General features: G+C 36.7%; 1 long non-coding RNA gene and 1 pseudogene across 1 annotated transcript in view; both read left to right on the forward strand.

The window, feature by feature from the left end:
* LOC123799163 (uncharacterized) overlaps positions 1-20,984 on the forward strand; it is a 601,123-nt gene that overhangs the window by 154,796 nt on the left and 425,343 nt on the right. The window lies entirely within an intron of this gene.
* Positions 9,311-11,008, forward strand: LOC123799159 (elongation factor 1-alpha 1 pseudogene; annotated as a pseudogene).

Consider the following 20,984-nt stretch of genomic DNA (forward strand, 5'->3'; position numbering starts at 1 on the left):
CCAGACAAAGTTTAGGATTGTTTGTTCTAGCTCTGTGAAATATGCTGTTGGTATTTTGATAGGGATTGCATTAAATGTGTAGATTGCTTTGGGTAGTATAGACATTTTGACAATATTTGTTCTTCCAATCCATGAACATGGAATATTTTTTCATTTCTTTGTGTCATCTTCAGTTTCTTTTTCTCTTTCATCAGTGTTTTATAGTTTTCAGAGTATGGATCCTTAACATCTTTAGTTAGGTTTATCCCTGGATATCTTATTGTTTTTGGTGCAATTGTAAATGGGATTGATTCCTTAACTTCTCTTTCTGTTGCTTCATTATTGGTGTATAGAAATGCAACAGATTTCTCTAGGTTGATTTTTTATCCTGCCATTCTACTGAATTCTTATATACGTTCTAGCAGTTTTTTGGTGGAGTCCTTTGGGTTTTCTATATAGACTATCATGTCATCTGCAAACAGTGAAAGTTTTACTTCTTCCTTGTCAATTTGGATGCCTTATATGACAGAAGTACAAACAATTACAAGAGAATATTATGAAAAACCATATGCCAACACATTGGATAACCTGGAAGAAATGTATAAATTCCTAGAAACATATAGACTACCAAAACTGAAGCAGGAAGAAGTAGAAAACGAACAGACTGATAACCAGCAAAGAAATTGAATCACTAATCAAAAAACTCCCAAGAAACAAAAGTTCAGGGCCAGATGGTGTCACAGGCAGGCAAATTCTGCCAAACTTTTAAAGTGTTAATACCTATTCTTCTCAAACTATTCCAAAAAATAGAAAAGAAAAGAAAACTTCCAAATTCATTCTATGAATCATACCAAAACCAGATAAAGACTCCACTAAAAAAGAGAACCACTGGCCAATATCCCTGATGAACATGGATGCAAAAATTCTCAATAAAATACTAGCAAACCGAATCCAACAATACATTAAAATCATTCAACCCAATCAAGTGTGTTTTATTCCTGGGTTGCAAGGGTGGTTCAATATTCATAAATCATCACCCTGATAGGCCACATTAATAAAAGAAAGGATAAGAACCATATGATCAGGGGCACCTGGGTGGCTCAGTTGTTAAGCATCTGCCTTCGGCTCAGGTCATGATCCCGGGGTCCTGGGATCGAGCCCCGCATCGGGCTCCCTGCTCAGTGGGAAGCCTGCTTCTCCCTCTCCCACTCCCCTTGCTTGTCTTCCCTCCCTCACTGTCTCTCTCTCTGTCAAATAAATAAATACAATCTTAAAAAAAAAAAAGAACCATATGACCATTTCAGTAGATACAGAAAAAAACATTTGACAAAGTACAACATCTATTTATGATAAAAACCCTCAACAAAGTTGGTTTAGAGGGAACACGCCTCAACATAATAAAGGCCATATATGCAAAATACACATCAAAATCATCCCCAATGGGGAACAACTGAGAGCTTTTCCTCTATGGTCTGAAACGAGACAGGGATGTCCATTCTCACCGCTGTTATTTTACATGGTACTGGAAATCCTAGCTACAGCCATCAGACAATGAAAAGAAATAAAAGGCATCCAAATCAGCAAGGAAGAAGTAAAACTTTGATTCCTTTCTTGACAAATGGTCTGTTCTTTATTTTATATAGCATGAAGTTTATAACTCACCATATTGCCATGATTGTTTGATATAAAATATGTTTCTTATTACAATTTATTATAATTAGTATACTTGCTATAATTACAGGTTTCATTCCCTGGGAGGTAAAGATGTGATTATGTGTCATGTTCTTGCTTCTTTAGAACACTGGGATATTGATCATCTTGGAACATACACTGTTGTCAGAGCTAATCATCTTTAGGGCTTTCATTCTACTTCGTCGTCATAGTGAACCATGTGGATTTGTTCTTCCTATTTGTGCATGGATATTACTTTTTCTAATGCTCTTTGGCTCACATGTATTACTTCACTCTTTCCTACTGACATGGAGAGAAGCTGGTACCTATGTATGATTTATAGACATACATGCTTGCCAGAAGAATAAATATCTCTATGTATTATTTCTTTCCTACTTGTTAAAATCAATGGAAGTTCAACTATCTATTGTATTCATTCTAGTTTTGTGTCACTATATTTTGGTACTCTTTACATTAATTTTTCTCTGCTGAGTATCCTTATGGGCTCATGGCCTTTCATATATTCAGCTTGTTTCAATTTATTATTATTTGCTCAAACAATGAGCAAATAATGGTCAGTGAGTCGGTCAGTGAGAACCCTCTAAACTGGCTCTTTTGTCCTCTGGAATTCTTGGAAGCACTGCTTGCTTTTTGGAAACAATGGATTTCTAAATCCACTGTAAGTTTGCTCTTCTGTAAGACATGGAATCAATTACCCTGTTAAGTGTTGGTGACATAGTAGGGAAGAATATTAGAGATCAAAGTCTGAGTACACATGAGACTGAAGGGGATAAAAGTACAGCTACTTTCATTGAGTCACTGAGGTGTGAAAAAGGTATTTTTATGATTATGGGTTCAAACATACCTTTTCAATTTAACTTTTCTTTGTTTCCTACTTTCCTTATATTATCAGTTTTATCAGCCACAAATACTTTTGGCTTCTTTGAAATCTAACAACCTTCCACTTGCCAGTTTTAGTCCTTTCTGACTAAAGGAAGTGTCTATATTTGTGCCTTTGTTTGGGTGGACATATCCATTTATTCTTAAACTTCTGTTGCTAGAGTTAGCTCAAATGAGCTTCTGCTTCTTGCAACCAAAGGTCTTAACAAACACAAGTTATTATGACTAAGGAAACATTTCTTTTAGGGCTCCATAAAGATAATACACCCCAGTGCTTTTTCTGTCCCTTCATACTAGCAATGCCCAATAGGACTTTCTGTAATGATGAAAATATTCTTTAATCTTTCCTATCCATTATAATAACAACTGGCCACATACAGGTTTTTGAGCATTTGAAATGTGGCTAGTATACCTGAGACACTGAATTTGTTTTATTTTATTTTTAATTATTTGAAATTAAAATAGCCATATGTGGCTGGTGTGGCTAATGTGTTGTACAGCACAGCTTTATACTATCTCCACATTTTTAATGAAACACATGCAAAGTATATATTTTTTATTAAGAGATATTTGAAGATTTATAGGATCATAAAATGGTTTTACTGAGAGGTTCCTCAACTATTTTACAACTGTTTACAGATGAGAAAAATGAAACCCAAAGGAATTAAATAATGTATTCAGAATTACGCAGTTATCAACTGAACAGGGACTCAAGGTTCTTTGAATCTCAGCCAATGCATTTTTCATATGTACCATATTATAGAAAATTGTCCTATATTATAGCTATATAAGTGTAATTAGACATTAACTTCCAGTGACCAAGCAGTAAACATTTTTCCTTCCAATTTTTTTTGATTTTAGGTATAGACACATTGTGTTCTTCAGTCAATACATTGATTTCTTTGGAGATAAAGTTTCTTAAAAATGGAATCTTGAGATTTTGTTTCTTAGTTGTGAAGGCAAAGCTAATTAACTTTAGCTTCCAATGAGTAAATGTGTATCCTTCCAGGGAAGACTATTTTTAGGTCCCTGAACTTCGGAGTTGATTTCCTCTTTTTTTCCTCACTCAATTAAAAAATATATTATTTAGGACTATGGCACTGTGCTAATGTATTTCTGGAAAAGGGAAGAGGTGACCTGCTGCTGTGTAAAATTGTAGCAAGAAATCAACAGGGAAGGGATTAGAACAATTAAAATCTTACATTCACAAAGGGAGGAAATGAAGTCTGATTAATAAGATTTATAGTCTGTATTTATAGGAAGGAGAACAACACTGTTTTAAACATTATTTGTACCAAACTAATCTTCTTTTACTCCACAATATATAGGAAAATTCTTCCTTCTAATATCAAATTGAGTGGACAAATGCATGCTTGTATCATTTTTTAAGAGTAGAATTGGATTGTCTTAATTCCATTTTAAAGAAGAATCCATTTATTCTATCTTCCCAAATGCAGGGTGGTGATGTGTAAAGCTAATTTGCTCATAAGTGGGATTTTTATTTTTCAGAGAGAGAAAAAAAAGAAGTTGATGTGGTTTTTTCCTCTGGCTATTGGTATATCCTATTTTATTTATCACATAGTAGTCACAAATATTCTGGTAAGGAAAGAGAGGGAGGGAAAGAAGTCAGAAAAGGACCTGAATCTGAAAAGCACCGGGGTAGGTGTAAAGATGGGGAAAGCAATATATGCCCCAGAGAAATCACCCACTTGGATGAATCCCCATATCTGATCAATATCTGCGCTGCACCTTTGCCTCTGATTCCTACTGTGCTCTGCCCGCATATAACCACGTACTGGAAAAAGACCTCAGAGATATATAGTCCAAATTTCCCCCTCGTATAGAGGATATTGAAGTGCAAATAGTTGAAGTGACTTTCCTACGTTTGCAGAGAATGTTAGGACAAATTTGGGAGCAGAACAGAGGTCTCATAATTCCCAGTTCAGGGTTCTTTTCTCCCTGTTGTGTTTCTGCTTACCGTCGAAGTTTAAAAATGGCTGAATTTTTGCTTCCGACTCTTTTTTTTTTTTTTTAAAGATTTTATTTATTTATTTGACAGAGATAGAGACAGCCAACGAGAGAGGGAACACAAGCAGGGGGAGTGGGAGAGGAAGAAGCAGGCTCATAGCGGAGGAGCCTGATGTGGGGCTTGATCCCATAACGCCCTGAGCCGAAGGCAGACGCCCAACCGCTGTGCCAACCAGGCGCCCCTGCTTCCGACTCTTTGATCAATACAACAAGTATAATACATTTGTTTAATTCTGAGTCTTGTTAGAAGTTATAGCTGAGTAGTAGATAAGGATTTACTTCCTACAGACAAAGTTGAACCCCCCCCCACCCCACAGTAAGCCTTTTGGTTGCCATTTAGCCTTCCCTCTCATTGTGATCTTTAATGATATTTGTTAAGTGTCTACTGTATGTAGAATATAGAAGTTAGCTTAGTAAGGAGTTAGTTTGTGACCTAAAGTATCTGTACTGGTGAAGCTAATTTTTGCTGTGCTGTGGTATGACTCCCCCACCCAACCCTCACTCTGAAGATCTAGGTCTCACTCATCTAAAATATCACCTCTTCAAAAATGCTTCCTTGCCCACCTTATCTTCTGCTGCACCTCTCCTCCAATCTACTTCCCTCTGTATTACTTTGCCATCTTTTCGTCTAGCTGTGATCTTGTCTGAATTTACCCTCCTTCTATTCTTGTCTTTCATGTATCTTATTCTGTATTATTTAAATTCCATGAAAATATGGATCATCTCTCTGTCATACCCAAATTATAGAACGATGTCTGGTACTGATGAGCTAGGTGTTCGGTATATAATTATAGAATGAGTGTATCTGTGGCTGAGTGGGCACACATTTTCCCCTGGTGCCCGGGTGGTGGATATAGGGATGTTGGGTATCAGCCACACCAAAGCCTGGTCTCCACTAATAGCAACTGAGGTCCTGTTGAGCCGGGGCAATGGCCCTGAGACCCTCCCCTTTTAAAGGCAGTTTAAAGTTAGCCCTTGGGGTTCTTTCCGGCTAGCCCTGGGGTTCTTTCCTGCTAGAACCACGTTAGTCGCTTTCAGCAGTAACATTAAACTTCGGAATTGATGTTAGGGTTGAGGTCTTAAAAGGACTTCAGGTTCCTAATGGCAGTTTTCTTTTATCCTCCTGTCCAGGTTACATTCTCCTCATCTCAGTAGGCCTGTACTCTTTTATCTTAATAAGGTGAAATTCATATAACATAAAACCACTTAAAAATCATCAAATCAGGTGGCATTTAATACATTCACAGTTTTGTAGAACCACCACCTCTATCTAGTGCTAAAACATTTTCATCACCCCCAAATAAAACTGTGTATTCATTAAGCACTTTCCATTCCCCACATATGCTGTCCCAGGCCCCTAGCAACCACCAATATGCTTTCTGTTTATATGGATTTGCCTATTCCGAATAGTTCATATAAATGAAATCATATAATATGTGACCTTTTGTGTCTGGCTTGTTTTATTTAGCATAGTATTTTTGAGGTTTATCCATATTTTAGCATGTATCAGTACTTAATTTCTTTTTGTGGCAAAATAATACTCTATTGTATGGATATACCACAATTTATTCATTTATCTTTTGGTAAACCTTTGAGTTGTTTCTACTATTTGACTATTTTGACTAGTGATACTATGAACATATACGTACAAGCATCTTTTTGAGTCCCTGTTTTCATTTCTTTTATGTATATACCTACAAATGGAATTGCTGGGTCATATAGTAACTCTCTGTTTAACTTTTTGAGAACCATGGTATTTACGTTTAAAATTATGTCTGTAGGCTACAAGGAGCCTCCTGGGTGATTCTTGGCAAAATAAAGAGTCTACCTTAAGTTAATGTCCCCAACTCTATTAATTAAAAGCGACTGTCATTTTTAGAAGGTAGTTACCCTTGCAAAAAAACCTACTTCCATTTACCCAAATAGGCATAATGCTTATTATGAGAAGATTAAATGAGATCTAACAATTATGCATGGAATCTTGTATGCAGTAATTTGAAATTTATTAACTATTTGACATTGGGGAGGTAATTTAATCATTCTGGTCTGTTTTTTCATTGTTAAAAATGATGTTATTCATGAAATGGGGGCCTGACAATAAAACTAGGTATATGGAATCTTGAAACCTAGTGATGGCTAGAAAAAAACTCTCAATAGTCAAGTCCAGTTGAGGAAGCTACGTCCTTGTATGGTTATGTGACAAGCCCAGGTCACAGTGTTGTTGCTAAATTTTTTACCGTAGCCTGAAGACTAGTCCAGTATTTCCCATCCCATACTGTAAGTTCTGGTAGTTCAGTTATTTTCTATTTGCTACCGGGGATGGATTGCCCAATATAAACTGAGAATTGGGCTCAGTATCTAAGATAATTTACCTCATGTCCTCACAATAATTCTGCTTTTTACCAATGAGGACACAGAAGTTCACAGAGTTTTGGCAGTTTAGCCATGGTTATACAATTAGTAAATGGTAGTATCCAATTTGGAAATCAGGTGTGTCTGACACTCAACTGTTAAGTTTTTCTGACACTACAAATTTGGGACGTTGTGAAGGGGGGGAGGATAGAGTGTAGAACCAGCAGCCTGGTCAGCCTAGATAAAGTGATCTACCTAGAATTCACCTGGCCCAATCATCCTCCTTGTAGCATTTTGGAAATCACCTTCCGCAGACATTTTCATCTGAAATCTGCAATGTTAGAGTGCCCTTTCTTTCTTTTGGCTTACCATTTGGTCTTGAATTTCCTACAGGTATAATTGTGACTCCAGGTGGCCAGGCGTTATGATTTTTTTCCCCACAGGGCAGACACCAAAGCTGGTATTCCAGGTCAGATTTGTGCAAGGATATCATGAATATCCTATAATTTTAGCTGCTCAAGATTACTTCTTTGAAATACCTTTTTCTACCACCTTTGCCAAATTATAGGAGCCTAAAATCACAGATTGTGAAACCTGACAGATTTTTATAGAGAGCCTGATTTCGAAAGGTGTTTTAGATTGGCTTATTCAACAAAATATATTGAACGTTGTATTAGGTGCCCAATGCTGCTCTTGTCACTGAGTGTACAAATGTGAATAATATATGACCTTTGATTTCAGAAATTTCACAATCCAGTGAGAGAGGTGGAAACATAAATATATAAATTGTAATACAAAGCTGGCAACTTTTATGTTAGTGGTGTAGGAAGACAGACTTTCTGTGTTTGTAAATCTACAGGCAAAGACATTATTCATGGACATTGTGCCCTGTCTCAGCTTTCTCCTATCTGTGAGGATATGCCTGTGCTCGTCCTGAGTTGGGTTTAAAAACAAGAATGGCCTGTTGTTTGCTAATATTTCCTAAAAAGGAAGATCATAGCTTGTTAGTATAAATTCTTCTGAAATGACAGTATAAGCCCAAGTATAAAAGGGTGGTAGTATAGCAAGATTTCAGGTTCTTTCTCAAATACGGCTATACCCAACTTAAAGGTAGAGGTCAGTAGCAGTTGGACAGCCTATGGGGAACCAAGGAACAAGGAACAAGCTGCTCAAGGGTAAGTGGCATGTGCTTCTGCTCTATGCAGCCACTTCTGTTAAATTCTGTATTTAGCCATTAGCTGAATACATTGAGAACAGTTGTATGTGTGTGTGTCCTTTTCCTGTAGATTCAGAGCCTAACATACAATGCCACAAGAGATGAGAACACAGGGCTGTGGGAGCAATGGGGAAGAAGAACTTAATTTGCATGGCTTCACAGAAAAAGTCACTTACTTGAAAAATTAGTATGAGTTTTCCAGTTGAAGAAATTGAGGAGGGAATTATAGGCAGTGTGAACAGAATGAAGTGATAAAAGAGCCTGAGGCATTCAGGGACTGGTGGGGAGTTCAGTGTGTGTGCCGCAAAGGTTGTGTGTGTGTATTAAAATAACATTGACTGGATATAATCAGGCTGTGAAAAGGACTCTGAGGCCAGGAAAAGACTACTGTACTGATAATGAGCCAGTGAAAGGTTTAGGTAGGAGCAAGATGTGATCAGATTTGGTTTTCAGGAAAATAACTGGCAGTAATGAAGGGAGTGGATGAATTGTCATAGGAAGAGAAAGTGGATGAATTGTCATGGGAAGAGAATGTCATCTTAAGAGAAACATTAGGGCTAAAATAAGGCAGTGGTGGTATGGATGAGGAGGCTAAATGTGAAACCTCTTTCTCATCTGAAGGTTGAGAGAGTTGTTGAGAATAACCACATGGTTTCTAATTGGGTCAGACCATTATGCTGGATGAAGAATGTAGCCGACTGAGTGGATTTGGGTTTTGGAGTTGGGGGGAAATGGGAAAATGATGAGGTCAATTTTGTACATGCTAAATTTGAGGTGTTTTTAGGACATCAGGTAAAGATATAGATAGTTGGGTTAGAGATTTGGCAGTCACTGGGTTATAGGTTGGCAATTGAAACTTGGGAGTAAGGTCATCCAATAAGAGTACATGGATTAAGAGAAGGATAACTATAAGACAGAACCCTAAGGGGCATCAAAGTTTAATGTAATGTCAAGAAAAATCAACAATGGTGATATTGAGCTAAGAACAGGAGAGCTAGGGGAGAGTTCCATCCTAGAATTTAAAAGAGTATGGGGAAGTGATTGAATGCAAATATTGCATTGTTCTTCAGTAGTCGGGTATTGAAAATAGCCCATTAGATTTGGCATTTAGGCTTTTTCACAATGGTTTTGCCACCAGAACACAGGTGTTGTGAAAACCACTATTAAACCTTAACCCAAATGGGAAAGGAGAAGCCTCACATCAACATCATCGTCACTGGACACGTAGATTCAGGCAAGTCTACCACTACTGATCATTTGATCTACAAATGTGGTGGGATCAACAAAAGAACCATTGAAAATTTGAGAAGGAGGCTACTGAGATTAGAAAGAGCTCCTTCACGTATGCCTGGGTCTTGGATCAACTGAAAGCTGAACATGAATGTGGTATTACCATTGATATCTCCCTGTGGAAATCTGAGACCATTGAGTATTATGTGATCATCATTGATGCCCCAGGACACAGAGATTTTATTAAAAACATGAGTATGGGCACATCTCAGCCTGACTGTGCTGTCCTGATTATTGGTGAATTTGAAGCAGGTATCTCCAAGAATGGGCAGACCTGTGAGCATGCCCTTCTGGCTTACACACTGGGTGTAAAACAATTAATTGTTGGTGTTAGCAAAATGGATTCCACTGAGCCACCCTACAGCCAGAAGAGATACAAGGAAATCATTAAGGAAGTCACACCCACATTAAGAAAATTAACTACAACCCTGACACAGTAGCATTTGTGCCAATTTCTGTTTGGAATGATAACATGCTGGAGCCAAGTGCTAACATGCCTTGGTTCAAGGGATGGAAAGTCGCCCATAAAGATGGGAATGCCAGTGGAACCACACTGCTTGAAGCTCTGGATTACATTCTGCCACCAACTCATTCAACTGGCAAGCCCTTGCATCTGCCTCTCCAGGACATCTACAAAATTGGTGGTATTGGTACTGTCCCTGTGGGCCAAGTGAAGACTGGTGTTCTTAAACCTGGCATGGTGGTCACCTTTGCTCCAGTCAATGTTACAACTGAAGTAAAGTCTGTTGAAATGCACCATGAAGCTTTGAGTGAGACTCTTCCTGGGGACAATGTGGACTTCAATGTCAAGCATATATCTTTCAAAGATGTTCATCATGGCAATGTGGCTGGTGACAGCAAAAATGACCCACCAAGGGAAGGAGCTGGCTTCACAGCTCAGGTGATTATCCTGAACCATCCAGGCCAGATCAGTGCTGGATATGCACCTGTGCCAGATTGTCACACAGCTCGCATTGCTTGCAAGTTTGCTAAACTGAAGGAGAAGATTGTGGTTCTGGAAAAAAGTTGAAAGATAGTCCCAAGTTCTTGAAATCTGGTGATGCTATCATTCCTGATATGATTCCTGGCAAGCCTATGTGTGTTGAGAGCTTCTCTGACTATGGGTCATTTTGCTGTTCGTGACATGAGACAAATGGTTGCTGTGGGTGTCATCAGAGCAGTGGACAAGAAGGCAGCTGGAGCTGGCAAGGTCACCAAGTCTGCCCAGAAAGCTCAGAAGGCTAAATGAATATTAGCCCCAATATCTGACACCCCAGTCTTAATCAGTTGTGGAAGAATGGTCTCAGAACTGTTTGTGTTAATTGGCCCTTTAGGTTTAATAGTAAAAGACTGGTTATTGATAACAGTGCATTGTAAAACCTTTGGAAGGAAAGGAGAATGTTTTGTGGACCATTTGTTTTTGTGTTTGTGTGGCAGTTTTAAGTTATTAGTTTTTAAAATCAGTACTTTAATGGAAACAGTTTGACCAAAAATCTGTCACAGAATTTTGAGACCCATTAAAACAAAAGTTTAATGAGGAAAAAAAAGATTTGGCATTTAGAAGATCAGTATTGACTTAGGAAGTATAGTTACTATGGGGTGTTACTGAATAAATTAGATGTAAAAAATGTTTATAATGAGTATAAATAATTTCAAAATTCATTTCTGTTTTTAATAAATGCTCTTCATGTGCACATCTAAAAAATTCAAATAGTACTAAAAGGCTCATTAGGAAAATAAATGGCAATCCTTCTTTCTGGAACTAAGATATTTGACTTCATTCTCTAACTTTCTTATCTTTCCTCTTATATTTCCATTTCTTTGATTTTTTTGGTCCTATTTTCTGGAAATTTCTTTGAATCATTAAACTCTTCTATTGCATTTTAAATGTGGATGAACAATCACAGTTTAAATCTCCAAGGCTCTTCTTTGTTCTCTTATATTTTCTGTTTCATAGTACCCTGTTCTTGTTTCGTGTATACACTATGTTCTTTTACTTTTCTGAGGAGGGAGAGACAGGATAAAAGTAATTATGTTTAGACTTCCAAAGAGAACTCTGGAGAAAATTTCTATCCTTCGCTAAGAGAGAAAGGTCCCATTCATTCATGTGAATGAAATTCTCAAGGGCCTATCCTAACAGACAGCCAGATTTGTCCTGACATGGCTGAGTATTGAAGTGGACACACCTTCAGTTCAAGCCAAGAATCCTTCTACAAAGACACACAGGCATTCTGTTTTGTATGCTGAACAAAATTTAAACCCATCTGAGCCTCTGGGTGGCATAGAGGGATGATTACAAGGCATAGCTATTGTCAGATCTCAACCTGAATATTAATTGGCACCAAGTAGTCCATGGAAATGAGATCCAAGAATCTGATGACTTACCATATCTATTTCTATTTCAGGTGGAGCAGAAAACCAAAGTGAGAATCAGGGCAGAAATTCTGTTTAAGTTTTATTTTTTGAATTCTAACTCCATGCTCCATATTTTCATACACATTTTCTCAGGGAATTCTCATAATAACGTCATGAGTTAGGCGTTACTGTCCTCATTCTTTTTTTAAAAAAATTTTTAAAGATTTTATTTATTTGTCACAGAGAGAGAGCACAAGCAAGGGGAACAGCAGGCAGAGGGAGAAGCAGACTCTTTGCTGAGCAAGGAGCCTGATGCAGGACTCAATCCCAGGACCCGGGGATCATGACCTGGGCTGAAGGCAGACACTTAACTGACTGAGCCACGTACGCATCCCTAATCCTCATTCTTGATAAAGAAACTAAAGCCTATTGAGGTTGTGGATCTTACCCAATTAAGAGAGACTAATAGGATAATCAAGGCCTTTTGACTCCCAAGTTCAAACCTCTCTTCACTAAAGCACCTATGTGTTCCTAAAGCAAAAAAGGAGAGAAGCAAGAAAATAAGTTGCAGAAAAGATGGGGAAGAAACTGCCCTTAACTCCTTGCTCACCTATTTATAATTTCTTGAATGTTAATTAGCATGTATCATAATTTCAGTTTCTCCCCAGGAATAATTTGCTATTTGGTCCCATGTGATGTTTTCCTTTACATTAATTTTAGTCTGTAACCCTTCCCATGTTTGAAGGATGGGAAAGGAAGGGCCATGGCTTTGGTAACCTATCCTTTAGTTAACTTTCCACAGATAGGCTTTGACTTTTCTATTATTATAAGGTAAGGAAGATAAATTAATTGTAGAAAAACTAGGAAGTATAAACAAATTTTTAAAACTAAAATAACCTATAAGTCCTCTGCTTAGAGAGAATAACAACTTTTAGACTTTCTTTATTCATGGAGCCATATTGTTAAGAATGGAGCCATACTGTATACAGTTCCATAAAATACTATGAGCATCTCATGTCAGTAGATATAGATCTGTACCATTGCTTTTAATGACTGAAGAATTTTCCATTATATGATTCTAACTAAAGCTTTGTTTTGTTCACTCAAGATTTATTAGCTGTTCACAAGCTTTGTTTTATACAAAATAGTTTTCCCAAATAGTTTTCCTTTGTATTTTGCAATCCCATGTCCCTGACTTTATAAGCTTTCCAAGTAATGGCAGATTTGGACTCATGATTTTATAACTGCCAATCTTAGTAGGCATCAAACTGACTTGGTAGAAATTGCTGGAATTGTCCAGCAAGAAGTAAATAGTTGTGTAGCACTTATTTTCAGCATGATAACCTAAGTGAAGACACCAGATAAGAAGTGATTAAAGTACAGACCAAAGAGGCTCTGAGTGAAAAGCAAGGGTCACTGCTTTATTGCTTTTCACATAAAAAAGGGAATAAAAAGGAAAGAAACTCAGGGACAAAGTGTAAATGAATTTGACTTGCTGGCCCTTGAGAAATTTGGGATTTGAGCACTGAATCTTAAACACCTTCAGAGAATCACTGAGTTCAAAATTTAATAGATCAAGCTGGGATATGGGAAGATAAAACCAAAAGCTTCCTCACACCTCCATGTAGCAATAGATATCTTTTTTGAAAATTTCAGGTCATTTATGGGAAAACTTTGCTGGAAAACAACCACATGTGGTAGTGGTTAGAAATTGCTTATTCTTAAGGGAAAGGCTACCAGCTTTTCCCCATTGAGAATGATATTTGCTGTAGGCTTTTCATAGATGGCTTTTATGAAATTGATGAATGCACCCTCTATTCCTACACTCTGAAGTGTTTTAATCATGTATTTTGTCAAATGCTTTTTCTGCATCAATTGAGAGGATCATATGGTTCTTGACTCTTTTCTTGTTGATATGATCTGTCACACTGATTGATTTGCGAATGTTGAACCACCCTTGCCTCCCAAGGATGAATCCCACTTGGTCATGATGGATAATCCTTTTAATGTACTGTTGGATCCTATTAGCTAGGATCTTGTTGACAATTTTGGCGCCATATTCATCAGAGATATCAGTCTATAATTCTCCTTTTTGATGGGGTCTTTGCCTGGTTTGGGGATCAAGGTAATACTGGCCTCGTAGAATGAGTTTGGTAGTTTTCTTTCTGTTTCTGTTTTTTGAAACAGCTTCAGGAGAATAGGTATCATTTCTTCTTTGAATGTTTGGTAGAATTCCCCGGGGAATCCATCAGGCCCTGGACTCTTGTTTTTTGGGAGGTTTTTGATCACTGCGTCAATCTCTTCATAATTAATCGGTCCGTTTAGATAATTAATTTCTTCCTGTTTCAGTCTTGGTAGTTTATAGGTTTCCAGGAAGGCATCCATTTCTTCCAAGTTGTTTAATTTATTGGCATAAAGTTGTTGATAAAAGTTTCTAATGATCCTTCCTATTTCATTGGTGTTGGTTGTGACCTCTCCCCTTTCATTCATAATTTTGTTAATTTGGGTCCTTTCTGTATTCTTTTGAATAAGTCTGGCCAGTGGCTTATCAATCTTATTTATTCTTTCAAAGAACCAGCTTCTAGTTCTGTTTATCTGCTCTATTGTGCTCCTGGTTTCTAATTCATTGATCTCTGCTCTAATCTTGATCAACTGCTTTCTCATGTGTGGGTTAGGCCTGTTCTTCTGTTTCAGCTCCAGCTTCTTGAGGTGAGAATATAAAAACTGCATTTCAGATTTTTCTGTTCTTTTGAGTGAGGCTTGGATGGCTATGTATTTTCCCTTTAGGACTGCCTTTGCAGTGTCCCATAGGTTTTGGACCATTGTGTTTTCATTCTTGTTGATCTCCATAAATTGTTTAAATTGATTTTTAATTTCCTTGGTTTACTCAATCATTCTTGAGCAGGATGGTTCTTAGCTATCCTATGATCCAGCAATTGCACTACTGGGTATTTACCCCAAAGATACAGACGTAGTGAAGAGAAGGGCCATATGCACCCCAATGTTCATAGCAGCATTGTCCACAATAGCTAAATCGTGGAAGGAGCTGAGATGCCCTTCAACAGATGACTGGATTAAGGAGATGTGGTCCATATATACAATGGAATATTACTCAGTCATCAGAAAGAACGATTTCTCAACATTTGCTGCAACATGGACGGCACTGGAGGAGACAGTGCTAAGCAAATAAGTCAAGCAGAGAAAGACAATTATCGTATGGTTTCACTCATTTATGGAACATAAGAAGTAGGAAGATCGGTAGGAGAAGAAAGGGAAGAAGAAAGGGGGGGTAAACAGAAGGGGGAATGAACCATGACAGACTATGGACTCTGGGAAACAAACTGAGGGCTTCAGAGGGGAGGGGAGTGGGGGAATGGGATAGGCTGGTGATGGGTATTAAGGAGGGCACGTATTGCATGGTGCACTGGGTGTTATATCCAAGTAATGAATCATGGAACTTTACATCAAAAACTAGGGATATACTGTATGGTGACTAACATAATATAATAAAAAATTATTAGAAAAAATTGCTTATTCTGAGCCAAGGAGAAAGGTGAATCCAGGGGAATAATAATCAGTGTTCCTATGTTTCTTGAAGACATTTGGATATGGAAAGCGTGGACCCTGATGATGGAAAGTAAAGTGATGTAGCAAATCATTTTGTGATGTAACAAATTAAATCAGCAACCAGGAGATTTGGGTTGATCCCTGTTTTACATTAACTTTCTATGTTACCTTGTACAGGCCAGTTAACTTTTTTGTGTCTCATGGTCTTCATCTACAGATTGGGGATGGTGTTAACCCTGGACTGATCCACCTTGTAGACATTGTGGGAATCAAATGACATAATGATATAATTAGTTTGTAGATACTTTGAGAAGGACCAACTTCTATAGATTAGGAGTTCATGAAAAACAACAGTAACTTTTGTTTACTTGTTTTTAACTAAGTGCCTGTTTTTTGTTATTGTTGTTGTTCCCAGAATACAATTGTTAAACCTCAGAATGATTTCCCTTGATAGAGCTCCACACTAGAAGACCTACCAACTCAGATAGTAAATTGCCCAGAGTTAGTCATTATTTATTTATGAGATAGATGTCTTTAGTGGTGTATTTCTTAGATATAATTTCATGTCTAGAAAAATCAGCATTAAGGCATTTAGACTAAAACATAAAATCATTTCATTCAAAAGTAGACTCAAGCATGGGAAGAATGTAGTTAGCTAAAATAAAAATCAGGAAGAAAACAACCTGTTTACCTAGCCCAAGGACTAGATTATTTCTCCCCACCAAAAAAGGCTGCATATTTTAAATACATGGGAAGAATTTTAAAGAGGCAGTTGTTCTTGTTTGTGAACTGAACTCCATCTTTCATTCCCTCTGTGTGTGTGTGTGTGTGTGTGTGTGTGTGTGTGTGTGTGTCTAATCCACATGGACACATAGTTCAATGATGCTTTCAACTTCTGAAATTCTTGAAAGCTATAGTATATCTTAGACCAAAATCTTATTATTGAACGCTTTCCCAAATATTGCTATGTCTTATAATTTTAACCAGGAAGTTAAAGCTCCCCAATTTAGCCTCTTCTTACCCAAAGTAACTTCAGACCAGCTGAGGTGACTTCAGGAAGTGGATTAACTTGCTATCAATATCTTTAATCTTTATGTTGGCCACTTAAGGTATCTATGAAAAGTAGGACACTATGTGATATGAACAACAGAACAATAATTTATATTTACTAGTGCCATTCAATCACCTGATTCATGAGGGCAGTACATTAAGGACTCTGAAATCATGTGAACATGTATACTTAACATTTGATAAAGCTGGGCTTGTCTAGCATCCTTCCTTAATTGGGGGAAATTACACTTACAATTTAGAGATACTTTCATTACATGGGAGTCTAGACTCATTTCCCCTTTCTTTTGTCCTAGAAGTTTGTAACTGTAGATTACACAGGGATGTGATAGAGAACATAAAAGCCTTGATTCTGCCATTGAGAGCTCTGCATGGCATCTAGGTCACCCAAAGGACTTAATATCCTTCCCCAATGTGAGTAATTTTCTCTTTATTCATTGGTAGTAATTGTCCTAGATCAAAAAGTTCAGTGGTGTAATAGGAGAGTTTGATCTTGATTTTTTTTTACCCAAAGTGATTCTGGACTCACTAAGGTGGCTTTATGAAGTAGTTTAACTGGATACAGTTTTCATTGACCTTTATGTTGGTCACTTAAGGCATTTCTCTGTAAAGGACAGCCAGTATTAAGCAAAATCAAGGAGGAAAAATGTAAACTGAAAAGAGGTACTAGAAGATGCTAAAGATAAACAACTCAGCACCTTCTCATGCCTCTGACAATTTCTTCTCACTTTTTTAGTAACTCTTAGCAGTTTCATCTATTCTTGATACAGGTTAATTCTTCTACTGGAAGGGACCATGTACACATTAATGCTAAGATGTAAATGAACAACAGATAGCTTAGTCTGTTATCCCTCCTTCCGTTTGCATGTGAGCATAGATGTATGTATGAACAGAAACAAGTTCTTAGTCCGAGAAATGTTTTGTTCCATCTACCAGTCACATTTTTTGTACCTGGACTTCTAGTTCTATTTGTAAGTTTCCTTAGTTAATTGGTTCCTTGCTTGCTTGGTGAGCATTTTGATTTCTTTTATTTACTAGAATTATTGACAGAGTCTAAGGCAAATTTGAACTAGAATTAATTGTAGAGTAGGTCTGTTTGTTTCAAATTATAAATGAAAGATAAAATGAGAGATAATAATCACATTTCCCTAGGACATCTGTTTTCTTTTTTGCTCATTTCTTTCCTGTGATTAACTTATATACATTCATCTTTTCTATAATTGCCACCATAGTATCTATACTACTTTGTGACCTATGTTCCCCTTAACATTATTATAAACATTCTCCAGGATTTCTTGCAAGTAAATTTTAATGAATGGATAATAACGTAAGCCAGTACATTTCAAAATTTTTTGACTATGCTCTACACTAAGAAATAAATTTTACATTGTATTTGATAAACATACTTAGGTGTACATATACACATATACCCATACATATTTACATGGAAATAAGGTTTCATGAGACCTTCTTACCCTCCCAAGGGGTGATGCACTCCGATATTTTCCATTACATTTTATTCCATTTCATTCTATTTTCTTTTTTACCCATTTCATTTTAAAATGCTGTTTTTGATCAACTACAATATTTTCATCACTCCCTGTGAATTGCAGTCTATGGTTTGAAAACCACTGTTCTAGCCTTTGATATATTGAAGTTTATTCCCCTCTTGTTGGGCATTTGGATTATTTCCAGAATTTGTTTTCTCTTCCTTCCATCCCTTTCTGACCTGCCTTTCTCTTTCTTTCTTTTTCTTTTTGTTATCACAGAACATTCTGTACTATATATTTAGTAGTTTGCTTCTGTTGAATTATTCCCAAGAATTGAATTACTAGGTCAAAGATTTGAAAGAAAAATATGGTTCTCTCTATTTGCACTTTAATAGAGAATAATTTCTTCTAACAGAAGGCTGAAGAACCTTCCATGGAAGGTAAGGCAGTTCTGACAGATGTTTAGGAGACAGATGGGATACACAATATAGGGAGGTCTTTATTTACATATAGCCATTAAACATGTACTAGAAACGAGGCAGGATAGTATTGTGGGGAAAGGACCAGAGTCAGAAGACTTGCATATTCATCTCAACACTGTCATTTGCCAGTTTTATGTCAGTTCTAGGATCCTCAGTGATCACTACCTATTGTGAGGAGTGAATAAAATAGCACACCACTGTAAAATGATACTGCTTTCTTGTTACTGCCTCTATTCTTAAGGCTAACTCTATATATAGCTCTCCTAAGGAAAACTTTATTCCTCATTTAATAATTTGGAGCATCAACAGGTTCTTAATTGTTGGCCTCATTAGAAACTGGGTGGCCTTGTATAGAAAGTGGCAGAAACTCGGGCAAATCACAGCTCCTACAAAGTGTATTTCATGGCTATAGAATGAGGGTAACCTCAACTCAGATTTTAGTGTTACTAGAGGCACTAGTTTCTGTTGCTTATCCCTGTAGCTCCTTTTTTCCGGGATATTGATTTGGAGAACTGACAGAAGGATGAATTTGAAAAGATAGCAGAAAGGAAAACAAAAGGAAACCCACAAAGCTCTCTGGGTAATTTTTTATAATAATTTTTTATTATATTATGTTAGTCACCATACAGTATATCCTTAGTTTTTGTTGTCTTTCTTTTCTGAATGGGTTGGAGGGACATTGGCATTTTTTCTTTCTCATATTTTGCTTTGTTCTAAAATTATCATGGAAAAAATAATTTATTTACCTGACAATGTAACTTTTTTTTGTTAAGATTCTAACAGATACAGCCCATGTTTACCTAGGGTGAATCCTAATTTAGTTCACCTTCTGGAGTTATTGAGGGCTTCTGAGGCAAGTTTGACATCCACAGTTAATTGAAGAATGGATCTTTTTGCCTCAAATCAGGGAACCCTCATTGGGAGGACAAATTAATTTTATAAGTTCAAGTAGAGTCAATTCTTAAGGTCTCCTGGGGCTGACTAGCTTGTAAATTATCCAGCTTCTACTTTCCCCACCTCCTGTAAGTTTCTTGTTTTTTGTTAGTGACTATTCTTTGCACCGGAAAAATGATTTTAAAAAAGTATACACTTAAGACAGTTAGAATTTCCTATTTGTTAAATTGTTCTGATAAAAAAAAGTGTAGGGCAGTTTTAGGACAGTGAAAATACTTGTTATGATACCGTAATGCTGGATATATGTATATGTGTCCAAACCCATACAATGTATAATACCAACAGTGAACGATAATGTAAATATTGGACTTTGGGTGATTATGATATAACAAATGTACCACTCTGGCGGGCATGTTGATAACGAAGGAGCTCTGCATGTGTGGGGGCAGGAGGTATGTGGGAAATCTCTGTATCTTCCTCTCAGTTTTGCTGTGAATCTAGAAATACTCTTTAAAGAAGTCTTTAAAATGTCATTGTAGCAGAGATTGGAAGTATTACCTAAAATGAGGCATTTGTGAATTTCAGTTATCACTTGAAAGGTAAGTGTGAAGATTAAATGAGATAATGATTGCAAGATGCCTGGTTTAGGGGCTGGTGAACAGTGCTATTATTACATCCTAGCTGGAAAAAAAAACAGAAGTATAGCTACTGCAAACAGAAATATCTTTCTCTTAATTTCTTCTTTGTTATTTTCCTTATGACTGCTGTTAAAATATCACTTTGGCACAGTACCTTAAAGTCAAAGTGTCTAAACTAATTTTCTTTTTTCTTTTGGTCCCGCAATGCCACAAAAACCCTACAGAAATTTTCATAAGGAGATTTATAGCGGGAGATTCACTGTAGTATTGTTTGTTGTAGTGATAAATATGTTAATAGAGAAACAGATAAAGAAAATATTCATATTTTCACCACATATTCATATGGTGGATTATTGTATAACTGTTAGATGACAGATCTATACATGTCAACATGAATAGAGTTCCAAAACATAATTTTGAATGACAATCTTAAGTTATCAAATTATGGAAATAGTAAATATAACATAAAAATTTACATTTGTATAATTATGAATAATAATGAAACTAGTAGAACAAAACTGGAGCATGGAACATAGGGTACTTCAATTTTATCTGTGTTGTTTTATTTTTTTTAACAAAAAAGCACTTTTGTAGTCTCCCAAACAGACATTCAAATGAAGAGATAAATAGATAATCAGTAACATGAGAAGTCCTAACTTCCTTTATTGGTGTCTGTATTTCTATCAGTATTGTCAAATTACTTGGGCTCAAAAATTACTAAAATCTAAGATTTTTTTTTTTTTATGTTCTCCTGTTTTATTACCTACATCAGTCTTTCATTGAGTTATGTTACTTCTTTTAGGATACCTCAGATCTGGACCTTTTCATATGTCTTTAATATCATTGTTCTAAATCACAAACTTATCACCTGAGTAAGCCTCCCTGCAGAAACTTATGGCACATCTAACTTCTGTGATGAGGGAAGTTTAATAAAGGGGAATTTTATAAATGTGTGAGCATAGAAAAAGCAACAAGGGTTGTTATAGTCTGGTAAAGAGAAAATCATACATTATATCACCCACAGACCTGAAAGGTTAAGGGGAGAAAACTATTA

Source organism: Ursus americanus, chromosome 14 (genome assembly GCF_024610735.1).
Source record: "Ursus americanus isolate L20-20 chromosome 14, mUrsAme1.1.p, whole genome shotgun sequence".
Taxonomy (NCBI): Eukaryota; Metazoa; Chordata; class Mammalia; order Carnivora; family Ursidae; genus Ursus; species Ursus americanus.